Here is a 14401-nt window from a genome sequence, read left to right as displayed (position 1 = left end):
AAAAAATAAATCATATTGTTAGCATGAGCTCTGCCATGGCCCAAGGCCCCACCTATATGCACAGAGTTACCATTGTATTTCAAGGGCTTGCATGTTTCCTCCCAGGAGCTGGTCAAGGGCTAGTCCTAAAGAATGTGCTTTAGGACTCAGTTTAATGAGTCCTAAAGGATTATTGAAATAGGTTTGGATAATTGAACTCTGTTACCCTTTTACTGCATACTCTCCAACAGAAGTATTTATTTCATATGCATGGCATATCTGTCTGGGCCCAAATGATAGAAAGGAGTAAGACAAGAGTGGTCATAATAAATGTAGAGTTAAGGTTGATTCCTTAGTGGTTCAAGAAAGCCTATTAGCAGTCAGGGCACGTATTGTGAGACCAGAAGTTCCGTTTTGAACCTTCTATGAATCGATTTAGTTCCCCAGTGCTTTCAGACTTACCCTTCTTCCTCCACACACTTGTATATGTCAGGACTCAGTGGTCTTTGAGGATGTGGCTGTGGACTTCACCTTGGAGGAGTGGCCTTTGCTGGATTCTGTGCAGAAGAACCTCTACAGAGATGTGATGCTGGTCTCAGTGGGTAAGGATGGCTTCAGGCCAACAAATATCTCTCATCTGTGCTTTTCCTAAGTTTGAAATGTGGAAAAGGAATACACTTGTAAATAAGACAGATGTGGTCACAGCCATCACAGACCTAGAATCAAATAATGTCTCCATGGTAGTGGAAATGTATTCATTAAACTGAGGTTTTATCAGTGTGGAGGTTCCTCAGAAAATTAAAAATAGACCTACCCTATGACCCAGCAATAGCACTGCTAGGAATTTACCCAAGGGATTCAGGAGTACTGATGCACAGGGGCACTTGTACCCCAATGTTTATAGCAGCACTCTCAACAATAGCCAAATTATGGAAAGAGCCTAAATGCCCATCAACTGATGAATGGATAAAGAAATTGTGGTTTATATACACAATGGAGTACCACGTGGCAATGAGAAAGAATGAAATAGGGCCCTTTGTAGCAACATGGATGGAACTGGAGAGTGTGATGCTAAGTGAAAGAAGCCATACAGAGAAAGACAGATACCATATGTTTTCACTCTTATGTGGATCCTGAGAAACTTAACAGAAACCCATGGGGGAGGGGAAGGAAAAAAAAAAAGAGGTTAGAGTGGGAGAGAGCCAAACATAAGAGACTCTTAAAAACTGAGAACAAACTGAGGGTTGATGGGGGGTGGGAGGGAGGGTGATGGGTATTGAGGAGGGCACCTTTTGGGATGAGCACTGGGTGTTGTATGGAAACCAATTTGACAATAAACTTCATATATTGAAAAATAAATAAATACACATATTTAGAAAAAAAAAGAGCAATGAGTTTGGAATAAAGACGAGTCTTTTCCAAAAAAAAAAAAAAAAAAACCAAAAAACTGAAGTTTTATTTTTGTTTTGGTTTAGAAGCCCTGAAGCTCTTTTGGTTTCAATAGTCTGGGTATTGGCTTCATGTGTTGTTTTGGTTCACAGAGAGGTTTCTTCTTGGAAACCTTGTGACAGTCATTACTAGTGTACTATGTTGACCCCTTTTGCCTACCATTGATGAAGTTTTGAAAGCACTAAAGTCATCAAAGTCTTTCTTTGCTCAGCAGTGCCTTCTCCCTCTGATATGTTCATTCACCTTTTTGTTTCTGATTACAAGACACTGTTTAAAGCCAGTGGGTTGGTTCCACAGGATGCACTTGAGAAAAAAATATCTAATGAACAGAAAATAGTGAAATTCACAAGAAATAATTCTTGTGCCTACATTTTAGAAAAAATTGGGAAGACCATAGCATTGAAGATCAGCATGGAAACCATGCAAGACATCTGAGGTGAGTTGCGTTCACAAGATAAAAAAGTCGCAATCCCAGGACAGAATTTTAGTAGGTCATGAACTTAAAAAAAAAAAATCCAGCTCCAAATCTATTTATTTAGAATTTTAAGAAAGTTTTCAAAAACTTGACTGAGACATTGAATGTTTGAAGCATAATTCAGTTAGAAATGATTCTAGGAAGGGGCGCCTGGGTGGCGCAGTCGGTTAAGCGTCCGACTTCAGCCAGGTCACGATCTCGCGCTCCGCGAGTTCGAGCCCCGCGTCAGGCTCTGGGCTGATGGCTCGGAGCCTGGAGCCTGTTTCCGATTCTGTGTCTCCCTCTCTCTCTGCCCCTCCCCCGTTCATGCTCTGTCTCTCTCTGTCCCAAAAATAAATAAACGTTGAAAAAAAAATTTATAAAAAAAAAAAAAAAAAAAGAAATGATTCTAGGAAGACCCCATACATAACAAATAGTAATGAACAGTGAACATGCTGAGGTCACTTCCAGGGCATTTAATGAACTCTAAGACAATCCACAGAGGGTAGAAAAACTTCCTGTATACTAAAATGAAGTTAGTCATCTAGTTATAATACTTACTAGTTGCTAATAACAAATCACTAATAAACATAACATTGATAATGTACTTGTGACTTTTAACAGAAATCCTGTGACAGATTCTGTGAAAGCAATGAAGGAAATCAACACAGAGACATGTGCAGCCACTGTCCCCATCTTAATTCCCACAAGAATATTTCTACTGGAGTCAAACTCTATGAATGCACCAAGTGTGGAAATGGCTTCATACATCTTTCTTCCCTTAAGAGGCATGTCAGATCTCACTGTGGGCAAAAACCATATCCATGTCAGGAATGCAAGCAGGCCTTCATTTGTCCCACAAGCCTGAGAACTCACACTGGAGAGAAACCCTATGGGTGTAAATTATGTGGTAAAACCTTTCTTTATTTCTGCTCCCTCACTCAACATATCAGGATTCACACTACAGAGGAAAATAATGAATGCAAGCAATGTGGGAAAACCTTCCATGAATTCTCCAGTCTCACTAGACACATGAGAACTCACACTGGGGAGAAGCCATATAAGTGCAAGGAATGTGGGAAAGCCTTCATTTATCCCTCAATCTTTGAAAGACACATGATAACACACACTGAAGCCGTATGATTGCAAATTATGTGGAAGAGACTTTTACCATTCTTACTCCCTCACTCAACATAGGAAGATACACACTTCAGGGGGAAACCTATGAATGCAAGTGGTGCAGGCAAGCCTTCAGTCAGTTCTCCAGTTTTACTGGGCATGTGCAAATGCACACAGGAGAAAAGCCATATAAATGTAAGGAATGTGGAAAAGTCTTTATTTATCCTTCAGTCTTTCCAAGACACATGATAACACACACTGGAGAGAAGCCCTGTGAATGTAAGTCATGTGGGAAAAGTTTCTGGCATCCCTACTCCCTCTCTCAACATATAAAGAGTCACACAGGGGAGAAAACCTATAAATGCAAGCATTGCGGTACAGCCGTCCCAGAGATCACCAGTCTTACCAGACACATGAGAACTCTTACTGGGGAGAAGCCATATAAGTGTAAGGAATGTGGGAAAGCCTTCAGTTATCCTTCAACCTTCTGAAGACACGTGATAACACACACTGGGAAGAAGCCCTGTAAGTGTAAACAATGTGGAAAACCCTTCAGTTATCCCCAGTCTTTTCAAAGACACTAAAAGACTCACACTAGAGAGAAGCCCTATGAGTGTAAGGAGTGTGGGAAAGCTTTCGGCCCTAAGCCTTCCATATACATGTGAGAGTGCAAATTGGGGAGAAGCCGTTTAACTGTGGGCACTGTGAGAAATTGTTCAGTTCCCCCAAGTCCTTCCAGGGGCATGTGAGAACCCACACTGGAGAGAAACCTTACGAGTGCAAACAGTGTGGGAAAGCCTTCAGTTGGCCCTCAACCTTTTGAGAACATGTGAGAATTCACACTGCAGAGAAACTGTATAAATGTAAAAATTGTGGGCGAGCCTTCACTTCTTCCAAATCCTTCCAAGGCCACGTGTGGACCTACACCAGAGAGAAGCCTTATGAATGTGCACAATGTGGGAAAGCCTTCAGCTGGTCCTCGTCCTTAACAGAAGCACTTGAGGATGCACACGGGAGAGACACCCCACATGTAAACAGTGTGGGAAAGCCTTCAAGTGGCCCTCATCCTTTCGAAACTATGTGAGGATGCACACTGGGTAGTAGCTCCAGAAAGGCATGGAATATTTGAAAAATTTGTTAAGTCATACTTTTTAGAGGGGAGTTCCATAATCGTAAGTAATGTTGGAAAACCTTGCACTGATTTATATATAATACTCCAGAAAATTCATGCCAGGAAAGAAATATAGAAGATATAAATATGGTATTGTGTTTGTCATTACCTCATTTTAAAAATGGACCCCTGGGGCGCCTGGGTGGCTCAGTTGATTAAGCGTCTGACTTCAACTTAGGTCACAATCTCGCGGTCTGTGACTTCGAGCCCCGCATCGGGCTGATGGCTCAGAGCCTGGAGCCTGCTTCCGATTCTGTGTTTCCCTCTCTCTCTGCCCCTCCCCTATTCATGCTCTGTCTCTGTCTCTGTCTCTCTCTCTCTCTCAAAAATAATAAAACATTAAAAAAAATAAAAAATAAAAATTAAAAATGGACCCATACGAGTGCCTGGGTGGTTCAGTCAATTGAGTGTCTAACTCTTAGCTTCAGCTCAGGTCATGATCTCACAGTTCGTAGGTTCAAGCCCTGTGTTGGGCTCTGTGCATGGAGCCTGCTTGGGATTCTCTGTTTCCCTCTCTCTGTCTCTGCCCCTCCCCTGCTCTCTCTCAAAATAAATAAACTTAAAAAAATGGACCCCTAAATAGTTCTTTCACAAAAAGAATGTTCTTCACAAAAAAGAATGTTTTCACAAAAAAATGTTCATGTCAGAAATAACTCTCCAAGTCTTTCAGCTAGAGTGCATATGTTTGAATAGTGTTCCCCCGATTTTCCCATTTATTTTTCTTTCTTTGTAGTTTATTTGAACCATAGTAATTTCAAGTGCGCTTTTAATGTTACAGAAAGATGCTTTTTTTTTTTTAATGTTACAGAAAACTTAACTCTTCTGTATTGTAGGTAAGTGCCTGACAGTACATCCACTTCAAAGCTTCATCTAGAATAAACCTTGCTGGTTGTGTAATACAATTGCCAATAGAACCAACAGATAGGGAACCACCCTCCACCCTTGACCCCAACGTATGTAGAACACCCGGTGTGCATGCTCTCTGTACTCACAACCTTGCTATGTGGCCCAGGTGTGCTATGTACTCTCCAGGACTTGTATTAAACCTAGTTCTTGTAAGTTCCATGATGGCAATTGGTGAGGTGCATCTTACAGTCATATGAAGAACCACAAGGAACAGTCCAGTCACAACACTAGCTCTGGATGGGTCATGTCTGTGGGGGCTCACCGCAAGTAGTATGGCTTAGGGGAGTGCCCCCAGACATTCCTAGCCAATAGCATGGCAACTGACAGGCTGAGATGAACAAAACCGTAGTTTTTCTGTATCATTAGAACAATAGAACTTTAGCAATTTTCCTACTGTTCTAGTATGGCACATAGTGGATATCACTTCTGTATTTTTCTTACCAAAATAGTCTTGTTTGATGCAAAATTTGGTAAGTATGCAAAACTCTACAAAGAGCAATCTTTATCTTCTGCAATTTTCTCTTTTCCTTACTTCTCCTCGTGACCTGGACAGTAAGTTTTGAATTAAGAATAGAGACCTGTGACATAAATGTATAGATGGAGTTGGAGATGGTTATACCAGATTTCATTACAGAAATGTGGGTAAGTCTGGGAATATTTCCCTAAATATCTTCCCCACAGACTTCTCGGTTCAAATTCATTAACTGTCAAATATGCATGAGACATACAAAAAGCAGACTGGACACTGACTTCTAGACTATTGTAGTGATTCCTGCCCCTTTTAATCAAGAGTACCCTCAAAACAGACAGCGAGCACTTGACTTTCATTCTCAGGCTGTCAGCATTTTCATGTGATCCCCAACATGGATACTAAGAAATGTTCTTTTTTACTTTTCACTGTGGGGATATATTAAAACATCCCATTGCGATTATGGACTGTGAAATCAACTAATTACCAACTTAGGCAACACTTATTCTGTCAGGGTTACTAGGCTTGTACAAATTCAAGGACTTTTCTTTCTGGTATGATTTGATTTTATTTTTTTTTAAGTTTTTATTTATTTTGAGAGCAAGTGTGTGCATGCAAGTTGGGGAGAGACAGAGAGAGAGACAGAGAGAGAGACAGAGAGAGAGACAGAGAGAGAGACAGACTCCCAAGCAGGCCCTGTGCTGTCAGTGTGGAGCCTGATGCAGGGCTCAAACCCACAAATCTTGAGATCATGACCCACGTCGAAACCAAGAATCGGATGCTTAACCGACTGAGCCACCCAGTCGCACCTTGATGCTATTTTCTGAGCAGCCCTCATATACCCAGCATTTTAGTTTCAAAATGTATACAGTTAGGTTTAAAGCTAACCAGGACATCCTAGGCCCTGGATGTAGAGGCATGACACAAACAAGTGTTAACACTCCTGGTCTTGTATTTTTGTGAGAAAAGAGAGACTGTCAACATGGCAAAGGTGTGGTTTATAAGGAAATAGGGACCTTTCAGGAAAGCAAACTGTGGCAAGTCAGATAACAGGAAATGCATGGGGTGTGATGTATATTTTCTCTATGGACAGTAACAGTTGCAGTGAGGAGGTCGTCATTAATTCATACAAACACACTGAATAAATTGTGAATGAAGTGTTTCAGGAACTGTTGGAAGTACTTGTAAATATTGGGAAGAAATATTACAGCTGTGAATTTGTGGAGTTTACATGAATGACGTCGCATGAAAATAAAGGTAGGGGCATGCTTCAAGCCTAAAATCTTGACGGTTAAAAGTTTTAGGCCACCTGATGTGCACTCAGACTTTGGAAATGGGTATTACGGATCAGGGTCTTTCCAGTGTGGGTGTGAACTCAGAGTTGCAAGCTGCGTTTGTAAAAGCTCTTGCCTTGGCGTACCACTCCCCTAGCCTCTCCTGCATTCTAGCCCATGATCTTGCTTGGCAGCCCTAATGCCAACACTATAAATGCTGAATTTACTGCTCGGGGTCTGAGTAAATATGTAATGATTAAAAAAAGGAGGGGGAGGTCGCAGGCTTTCTGTTTTGTGCTCTTGCTTCTGGATCGACGCGTGGATGGTAAAAACAGACATAAATGTTTGCAGCGATCATCTGATACACAGACCGACTGTACTGCTAACTTGTGATTCCTACCAAAAGCTGTTCATTTGGGGAGGGCACAACACAGGGACAGTGGCCTCTCTGTCCACCCCTGACATCAGGCTCTGATGTCACAACTCTCATCACAACTCTCATCTGCTTTCTGGAAGCCTGACCCACCTCCCTTGCCCTTCCTCCTGGTATGCACACTGTACTAAGGTGGTGGTTTCCAGAAACATACTCCTCTCTTCTGGGCTGCTTGCTGGATAAATCATCAGGACAAAATGAGTGGGAGGTTGTGCAAATTCATTTTTGAAAACTTAGCAGCTCGTCCTGAACAGCTTTTAAATGGGATGTGTCTGAGTAAGTTGTACCAAAATGTTTTCCATGGAAATGTTGTTATTCCTCTTCTGCACGCCTCTTCCACGGGAAAGGTCTGGGTGAGAGGAGGGGCTGGTTTTAAAATGTCATGTTATAATGGCTAAGTGGGACACAAGTCTGGTGTCTAGTGAGGTGATGGGGAAGGCAGAGGCCAATGTCAACCTTGTTTCTCAGAATCCTTCCTGAAGGAAACCTCACGCCATCTTTCTAAAGTGCTGTGAGTGTCTGAGCGCAGACGGCTGGGCTGACCCATGTGAGTCTGGCTGTCACTGCCTGGCTCTGTTATTCCCATACGGAGCACCTGGAGACACTGTCCAGGCGAATGAAGCAGGGGGTCAGGGCAGGCAAGCCATCTGGGAGTGAGGCAGTCCTTCTAAAGTCAAGGACTGAACTAAATTATCTGGACAGGACAGAGAACTCTAGAGGCAGAAGGGGCCACGTTAGAAGCCACACAGGGACCTCTGAGCCTGAACTGCCTGATGCACCAATGTGTGCTCAGGACACCCTGACAGCTGTGCCCTCTCTGCCTCCTTTGGGACTGTACTTCCTGTGTGTGTCATATGTGCTGACACTGCCTGAGCTGTGGGAGACATTCAGGTCAACTTCCAGTTACTGGGCAGAGTTGTGTTGTGTCTGAATTGACAGGCCAGCCAAAAAGGTGGATACAGAAGTTTAAGGAGGAATCCAGCTGGCTTTCTAAGAAAAGCCTTTCTTTTTTCCAAAGTCCACTATCCTTAAACATCATAACAGAGATCAGCACTGGCAGATGGTCTCATCCTGCCATATGGTTCCCACTGATAACTATTTTGCTGTAAACCAAGGGCCAAAGGCCTGGACTATAGACAAGAGTTAACACAGCAGGCCTGACTGCTGTCCTTTGAAAGGTTGGCTATGTCTATACTGTTTGTTTTTTTAAAAAAAAATTTTTTTTAACGTTTTTATTTATTTTTGGGACAGAGAGAGACAGAGCATGAACGGGGGAGGGGCAGAGAGAGAGGGAGACACAGAATCGGAAACAGGCTCCAGGCTCCGAGCCATCAGCCCAGAGCCTGATGCGGGGCTCGAACTCACGGACCGCGAGATTGTGACCTGGCTGAAGTCGGACGCTTAACCGACTGCGCCACCCAGGCGCCCCCGTCTATACTGTTTGTATAAGCAATGTAGTTCAAGCAGAACTCCTGCCCTCCTTCTGGGAGTCTGGAATGTTGGCATGTGACAGGCAGTCAGTACTTGTGTGAGCAGTTCCCCGATACAAACCTTGGCACTGTTTCTGTACTGAGCCTCCCTGGCTGGCAACAATTTACATGAGCTGTCACAAAAAAATTCATGAAGTGCACCCTGTGTGCCTCCAGTGGGAGAACCCAAAAGCTTGGGCCTTGCTTCCCAAACTTGGGCCCATGGACCTATTCCTCTCACTGATCTGCCCCTGTATCCTTTCCCTATGAGAGATCTTGGCAGTGACCTTGACTAGATGCTGAGTCCTGTCAGTCCTTTGGGAATGCTGTGGCCATGAAACAAAAGCCCAGCCCAGTTTTTCCTATGGGGAATCGTAATCCTTGGGCCTCAGCATCATGTCTCTCTCTCTCCAGGGCCTGTCCCGAGGTCTCCTCGAGCTCCAGTGTTCCCATAAGGAACCGAAGTGTCCTCCTGCTGAGAAGCATCATTAGTGATGCACAACTGCACCCACTAGGGAGCAGGTCTCTATGGCATGAGGTGCGCAGGCTGGAACAGTGGCAGAATCCATGTCACAAGGACACACACTCCTCAGCCACAGCAATCCCCACGGCCACACAATCAGCTCAACACATGCACAGTCACATCCAACAGTGTCACGACTGCCAAGGATATCACAAAGGTACATGCACCCATGTGTCCTTCAATCACCCGCTATTCTGTTATGTACCCCAGCCTATTTGTAAAACACCAAGAAACAGAGGAGAGCATAAAGACAACGACAGCTATTGTAGAACTTGCATACTCTTTGAAGCATTTGGTTAATTTATCTTTTCTCATTATTTTAGTTAGATTTTACTTCCAAGTATTTCAAATTGCTATCATTTTATTCAAACACAGAGAAGTGGATGGGTGGGTGCAGTAACTGTAACTGCACGAGGACTTCCTTTGCCCTCATCAACCCCAACAGCATATGGTTTCTCTTCAGCAAGGGCACCTTTTCTCTGACAGCAATGTTAATTACCATACTTTAAAATAGCTCAAATTGGGGCACCAGGGTGGCTTAGTCGGTTAAGCATCTGACTTTGGCTCACGTTACAATCTCATGGTTTGTGAGTTCGAGCCCCACGTCAGGCTCTGTGCAGACAGGGGAGCCTGGAGCCCGCTTCCGATTCTGTGTCTCCCTCTCTCTCTGTCCCCCCTGTTCACACTCTCTCTTTCTCTGTCAAAAATAAACATTAAAAAAATAGCTCAAATGGGTCAAAGAAGGCATCACAAGAGAAATTTACAAGTACTTGAGTGAGGGGCGCCTGTGTGGCTCAGTCGGCTGAGCGTCGGACTTCGGCTCAGGTCATGATCTCGCGGTTCTTGAGTTCAAGTCCTGCATCAGGCTCTGTGCTGACAGCTTAGAACCTGAAGCCTGCTTTGGATTCTGTCTCTCTCTCTATGCCCCTCCCCTACTCACGCTCTGTCTCTCCCTCTCTCTCAAAAATAAACATTAAAAAAAAGTTCTTGAGAGAAATGAAAAGGATAAACTTACCAAAACATACAGAGAGCAGTAAAGGCATTGCTAAGGGAGAATGTATGTACATATGCTTACATTAAGACACAAGGACGACCTCAAATCAACAACCTGACTTGACAACCTCAGAAATCAAGAAAGAGGGACGAAATCCAAACCTAGCTGAAGAAAGGAAATAATAAACATTAGAGCAGAGATAAATGAAGAAGAAAATAGAGAAAATCAATGAAACCAAAACTTGGTTGAGAAGATCAACAAAATTGGCAAACCTTTAGCTAGGTAGACTGAGAAAGAGAAGACTCAAATTACTAAGATCAGAAGTGATAGGACATTGCTACTGAATCTACAGAAATAAAAAGGACTGGGGCGCCTGGGTGGCTCAGTCGGTTGAGCGTCCGACTTTGGCTCAGGTCATGATCTCGCGGTTTGTGGGTTCAAGCACTGTGTCAGGCTCTGTGCTGACAGCTCAAAACCTGGAGGCTGCTTCGGATTCTGTGTCTCCCTCTTTCTCTGCCCCTTCCCTGCTCATGCTCTATCTCTGTGTCAAAAATAAAAAATAAAACATTAAAAAAAGCAATAAGAAAGACTACAAGAGAATACTATGAAGAAACGTACAGCAAAAACTTGGACAACCTAGATGGAATGGGGGAATTCCTAGAAGCACAAAATGTACCGAGAATCAATCATGAGGAAACAAATTCCAAATAGAAATCTAATGAGGCTGAATCAGTAGTCAAAATTCTCCCAAAGAAAAGTCCTTAACCTGAAGGCTTCACTGGTGTATTGTACCAAACACGTGAAGAAGAATACTAATCCTTAGCAAAATTTTCCAAAAAATTGAAGAGGAGAGAAGGAACACTTCTCAAGTTATTCTGTGAGACCAGCATCACCCCCCAGGAAACAAAACTACAAACCAATATCCTTTATGAATTTGTATGCAAAACTCCCCCAACAAAATGCTAGCAGATAGAACTCAGCAGCATACTGAAAGGATTGTACACTGTGATGAAGTGAGACTTATCACTGGAATGTAAGAATGGTTGGGTGTACAAAAATTGATCCATGCAATATGCCACATTAATGAGAAAAATGAATGAAGAGAAAAAATCCAAAGGATTATCTTAAACTGATGCAGAAACAGCACGCAACAAAATTCAACACCCTTTTATGTTAACATTCCATCGACTAGGAGTAGAAAGGTACCACCTCCATTTAATAAAATCTGCATGAGAAAAACCCCCAGAGAACATCACACTCAGTGGTGAGAGACTGAAAACTTATGCCCTCAGATCAGGAATAAGAATGAATTTCACCACTCCTGTTTAATGGAGTACTGGAAGTTATACCCAGAGCAATTAGGCAAGGAAAAGAAATAAGCATCCAACTTGGAAAGGAATAAAGATGATCTCTGTACAGCTTAGGTGTAGAATACTCTAAAAATCACACACACACACACACACACACACACACACACACAAAACCATTAGAAATAATAAATGAACTTAGAAAAATATCAGGATAAAAACACAAAAGTTTCTTTTCTAAATCAAATAAAAAGTCTGAAAAGGAAATTACAAAAACAATTCCATTTAAAACATCATCAAAAAGTATTAAGTGTTTAGGAATTAACCAACGAGGCAAAAGACTCATATAAGATAAAACTACAAATCATTGCTGAAAGAAATTAAAGATATGAATAATGGAAACATCATATATTCATGATTCAAAGACAATTTTTTAAGTATTTTTGTATTTTTAAACTTGTTTTATTTATTTTATTTTTTTAAATTTACATCCAAATTAGTTAGCATATAGTGCAACAATGATTTCAGGGGTAGATTCCTTAATGCCCCTTACCCATTTAGCCCATGCTCTCTCCCACAACCCCTCCAGTAACCCTCTGTTTGTTCTCCATATTTAAGAGTCTCTTCTGTTTTGTCCCCCTCCCTGTTTTTATATTATTTTTTTCCCTTCCCTTATGTTCATTTGTTTTGTCTCTTAAAGTCCTCATATGTGTGAAGTCATGTGATTTTTGTCTTTGTCTGACTAATTTCACTTAGCATAATACCCTCCAGTTCCATCCACATAGCTGCAAATGGCAAGATTTTGTTCTTTTGATTGCCGAGTAATACTCCATTGTGTGTGTGTGTGTGTGTGTGTGTGTGTATATATATATATATATATATATATATATATATACACCACATCTTCTTTATCCATTCAACCATCAATGGACATTTGGGCTCTTTCCATACTTTGGCTATTGATAGTGCTGCTATAAACATGGGGGGGTGCATGTGTCCCTTCAAAACAGCACACCTGTATCCCTTAGATAAATGCCTAGTAGTACAATTGCTGGGTCATAGCGTAGTTCTATTTTTAGTTTTTTTGAGGAACCTCCATACTGTTTTCCAGAGTGGCTGCACCAGGTTGCATCCCCAGAAAGACAATATTTTTTAAGGGCACCTAGATGGCTCAATTGGCTAAGCACCCCACTCTTGATTTCAGCTCAGGTCGTGATCTCATGGTTTGTGAGATGGAGTCCTGTGTCAGGCTCTGTGCTTGGAATTTCTCTCTCCCTCTCTCTCTCTCTCTCTCTCTGTCCCTCCCTATTCACACATCTGTGTGATCTCTCAAAATTAAACTTAAAAAAAAAAAGACAGTTTTTTTTTAAGTTTATATATTTTGAGAGAGACAGAGATAGCGTGACTTGGAGGGGCAGAGAGAGGGAGACAGAATCCCAAGCAGGCTCCATGCCACCAGCACAGAGCCCAACATGGGACTCAAACTCACAAAACTGTGAGATCATGACCTGAGCCAAAACCAAGAGTCAGATGCTGAATTAATTGAGCCATCCAGCCCCCCCCCCCCCCGCAAAAAAAAAAAAAGAGTATTTTTAAAATGTCAGTACTACTCAAAGCAATCTACAGATTCAATGCAATTCCTATCAAAATCCCAATGGCTTTTTCTTTGCAGAAATAGAAACACCCATGCTAATATTCATAAAGAATCTCCAGCAACCTCAAATAGTCAAAACAGTCTTCAAAAGGTGTGGGGAATAAGCTTAGGAATCCCCTGGGCTTACACCAATGGGTTAACAAGGCATAAAGAAATACAAAGCCATAGGATACTCACAACCTGGGTTTGGGTAAACAAGAGTAGGGAGGTGCAAAGGCACCTCAGAATAAAGAGGGGGTGCAAAGGCACCTAGCCTAGAGACGGGGTGCAGATCCCCCCACTCAGAATAGAGAGGGGTGCAAAGACCCCCCAATACAAAGGTATATGAGGTAAGCAAGATTAGGTATTCAGGGCAAAAGTGCCCCCCAATTTAGTAGTATAGCAGAAAGCTGCCTTCATAGGAAGGAAGGACCAAATTAGGTAAGCAGGTAAATTGGGCTATAGACCTGCACTTCAGGTGAAGCAGCCCAGAGCAGAGATGATTAACAAAAGAAAGGTGCCTTGTTAACCCTGAGGTTATTTGTCCTACCTGTCTCATCCCCTAGGCTAGCTAAGATAAACAGGTGGTGCCTCAGGTCCACTGTAAACAACCTCCTGCCCACCTGCCCAGCACCAATATTTTGTACTAACCCAAACCTCTAACCCCAAATATGCTCAAGACCCCCTTTCCCTCATGTCCACAAGTTAATGTTCACAGATTCATTGTCTCTTTGTGCATATCCATAGCCATGTTTGTAAGTCTTCTGATCCTAATAAAAACTGGGCAAGGACCCTTATTCTGGGCTCTTGTCTTTTCCTGGATATTAGCCATCTCTCGCTTTTCATCCTGCATCCCACTCTTGCTGGCCAAAAGAGAACTTTAGACTTAGAGTCTATGACAAAAAGGAACAAAATTTGTAAGTCTCCCTCTTCCTGGCTTACGAGTTAACTACAAAGCTACTATAATCAAAACAGTGTGGGAAGGGCATAAAGATAGACATATAGACCAAGCAGATAGAATAGAAAACCCAGAAGTAAATCCTTGTATACATGGTCAGCTGATTTTGACAAGTGTGCTAAGACCATTCAGTGAGGAAAGGACAGTGATTTCAATAAATAGTGCCAAGGAACTGGACATCTACATGCAAAAAAACAAAGTGGAACCTTTACCTAACACCATACCCAAACATTAACTCAAGATGGATCAAGAACCTACATGTA

The 14401-nt window shown here is 42.3% G+C and overlaps 1 pseudogene; it reads left to right on the top strand.

Annotated features, from left to right (window-relative positions):
* Nucleotides 1-446: 446 nt before the first annotated feature.
* LOC115502635 lies at nt 447-4299 on the top strand (annotated as a pseudogene).
* Nucleotides 4300-14401: the final 10102 nt, after the last annotated feature.

This window comes from Lynx canadensis, chromosome A2, assembly GCF_007474595.2.
Source record: "Lynx canadensis isolate LIC74 chromosome A2, mLynCan4.pri.v2, whole genome shotgun sequence".
NCBI lineage: Eukaryota > Metazoa > Chordata > Mammalia > Carnivora > Felidae > Lynx > Lynx canadensis.
This window is presented reverse-complemented; position numbering and strand designations above follow the sequence as displayed.